Genomic DNA, 3607 nt, shown 5'->3' with positions numbered 1-3607 from the left:
GTAATATACATCACCCAAATCTTCTTTCTATTGTCTCATAAGAAGGGGAGATTTCCAAATAAGCTACAGAGAAACATTTTAGCAAAATAGTTTTGTGGGTAGAATCTATCTGCCACAACTGTGTGCATGGAAATCTTTTTGTTTATGCTCCACAGATAACCTAAGTCATCAGTTTCATGTTCAGTCCATGTTTCATCAAACTGGTCTGGTCATGACATAAATGAGAGGAGAAATATTCCACATTTCTGCTGCTTTTCAAGGTCATGAGAAGCTGTAGAGCTCCTTCAGTCAGTGTCAATGAAGAAAAGGAATTATGAGTAGAAGTTGTGCTTAGCCCTCAGATCTTTTCAGTCATAGATGTTGAAATTTGGTTTTACTATTCTCTACAAATACTAGACTTGACTAAGACACACTAGAATTTCCTGCAATTTTTATTTCCTTCTCCTATTCCCATGTTTATGTTTTTTTCTACGCTGCTTCATGAATGGAGCGATATATTCCCATGTATTCCCAATACACTGGCTCCCCCCTTGTTTCTCATTCACATCTCTCCTAACAAAACTCACTTCTCCCAGAAGGATGGAAAAGGCAGAATATTAAATTAACTATATATTTAAAAAAATGAATACTGTTCTTTTCTCCAGGTTTCCTGTTGTGTGTCATTTTGCTATGTCTGCTCAATCGATTGTAAAATCCTCCTCCTGATAGTGTGTCTTGTACAGAATCAAGCAAGTGACCAGGGCACAATATATAGTACACATCCCTGGTGTGGAGGTATACAGTCATGGGACAGCAATCTTTAGCTAAAGTTAGTGTTCTCTGAGAATGCTATACTTGTTTGTGCTTTTTTTTTTTTTTTAAACTGGTGGGCAGGCAACAGAACAAACAACCTAGTAGTGGAATTGCTCACCATTGGCTTGACTCATTAAGTCAAATTCTGCTCTGATTTACTTGCTCTGGAATCTCATTGAGTTCACTGAGGTTACAAAGATGTAAATCAGCAGAATTTGGTCCATGGAGTGTGCACCCTGAACACTACCACAAGCAAAATGTAAAAATGATACTCATGTAGTTTGTAGTAAGTAGTTGTAGTGTTACATAGTGAACTGACTGGAAGCCCTGGCTGAGCAAATAGGAAGTATGCTAAGCTTGTCTCTGCTGGAAGTTATTCTTAGAAATTATACTAGAATAAAATCTTGCCTGCTATAATAAAATTGAGGCAAATTCTGTTCTGAGTCATACCAATACATCTCACCTTTGTAACAGAGCAGACAATGGCCAAATTTGGACCAAATACATCGCTGTTGCAATGGAATAGAGTTGTACCAGGGATGAATGTGGCCTAATCTATTTAAATAATATTAAGGTTGTGACAAACAAAGGTGGTGTGGCAGAAGGAACAACTAGACAGGGCAACCTATGTTCCATTGTGACCAGAGTATGTATCAGTCATGTCACGTTCTCAGTCTAGGAGGGGGCCTGTAGTGGCTTCTCTCCATATGGAAATGGAAAAAGTGATACCATTCTAGCAAGGTGCACACTGCAACACGACTGGACAGCAGATTGCTAGGATTTTCATTTTCACCACTGCTTAAGTATACATTTTTGTTTCTTTAAAAAGAGGAGTAAGTCCCTTTCTTCTGAAAAATAATTTAAAAGAGAAAATTACTTATGCATATTGACATTTTCAGCCTTAAAGATGCTGCATATATGTCTGCCATGTATAGTCTTCTTTGCAGTTTGTGGTTCATTGCCACAGTCAACTGAATTGACTCTTTTAGAGCCATTACAATTTATCATGTCAATGCAGCTGAAAACACTTTAACATACCATGTGTCACACCCTGTCAAGTTATCAGCTGATGCTCCCAAATCAGGATTAGGAACAGTGCTGATGCAGAACAATGCAGCAATTGCTTGTGCAACAAAAGCTTTCATAAAAAGACCCACACTCTGCTGAAATAAAGAAGGAAGTGTTAGCTGTTGTTGTTTGCCAGCTGTCCCACCAATTTATTTATTCAAAGGCACTCAGTCCTCTACATATCTGTGTTTAATCTAAAAGAGGCTGGACCTGAATGTAGTGAAGAGAGAATAGCTCCTTTAAATCAAACAGATCTCAGACAACTAATCCTTTTTTTTTTTTTTAAAACAAACCAATAATCATTTCAAATACACACTGGCTACTGCTAGTATTGAGCTTATTACATCTGAAGAGCTGAAAACACATGGCAAACAGTGAATTAAGCTTAACAGCAGCCTTGTAAGGTAGTTAAGTATGAATTATTGTTATGCAGATGGAGAAACTGAAGCTCAGAGAGGTTAAATGATGTATTCAAGGATACTTAACATGCATGGCAGAGGTGGAAATAGAATTAAATTCCTTGAATCATAAACTTATCCTTCTTCCCTAAGGTACTAACCAAGAAAAGAAAAGTGACAGTGAGTATGTGACAGACTTTTAAGGGTGGGTTTTAATGAAATTGTCAGACATTCATGCTGAAATGGATGAAGAAATATTTGGGTTAATAAACACATCTTGTAGCTAATCTTCAGTGAATGATCAAAAACTATCAGGTCAGAGACAAAGATGAAGACCTGACAATGTTAAAAGCAGTAATATAAAATATTCAAAAAACACTGATTCTCTGGTTATTCTATATTAATACTATACTAAGGCTGTGTCTGCACTATGGAGACTATACCAGCATAGCTATGTCAGTGTAGCTATGCTGGCATATCTCCATTGTGTAGATGCAGCCTACACTAATGCAAGGGGTTTTTCCACTGGAGTAGAAAAACCACTAACCTAGACAAAGTTAGCTACATTGATGGACATAGCTGCATCTACACTAGGTGTTAGGTCCGTTCAGCTACGTTGGCCAGGGGTGAGGTTTTTTCATACCCCTGACTGACTGACATAGCTATATCAACCTAACTTGTAAGTTTAGACCAACCCTTAGAGATGACCTGGGTGGGAATGAAAGAATGGTAATAAAGAGGTAAAATCTACTAATTCCAGAATCGTTGAGAAAGGGGATATTAATCTCAGACATATCAGAATTGAGAAATGTAATCAGTGATTAAGAAATGTGGTGTGGAATTAAGAAATGTTCTAGACTGGAATATTTGACCAAGTGGAAGATCTTTGCCAATTTATTTTTCAAATCTGGATGCCTAAAGTTAAGCTCCTAAACTCACATTTAGACTCTAAATAAAATTTAAATAGCACCCACAAATCGGACTGGAGTCGATGGGAGCTGCAGGTGCTCAGATTCTCTAGAACAGCGGTTCTTAAACTGTGAGTCGGGACCCCAAAGTGGGTCGCGACCCGCTTTGAATGGGGTTGCCAGGCCTGGCTTAGACTTGCTGGGGCTTGGGGCTGAAGCCCGAGCCCCACTGCCCAGGCCAAAGCCAAAGCCCGAGGCAGGGCTCAGGTTGCAGGTCCCCTGCCTGGGCTGAAGCCCTTGAGTTTCAGCGTTGGCCCTCCTGTCCAGAGCAGTGAGGCTCGGACTTTGGCCCCCCACCGGGGCAGTGGGGCTCAGGAAGGCTCAGGCTTCGGTTCCCCTTCCTGGGGTTGTGAAGTAATTTTTGTTGTCAGAAGGGGGTCG

Source organism: Lepidochelys kempii, chromosome 4, assembly GCF_965140265.1.
Source record: "Lepidochelys kempii isolate rLepKem1 chromosome 4, rLepKem1.hap2, whole genome shotgun sequence".
Taxonomy (NCBI): Eukaryota; Metazoa; Chordata; order Testudines; family Cheloniidae; genus Lepidochelys; species Lepidochelys kempii.
The sequence above is the reverse complement of the archived record's forward strand: the minus strand, read 5'-3'. Positions refer to the sequence as shown.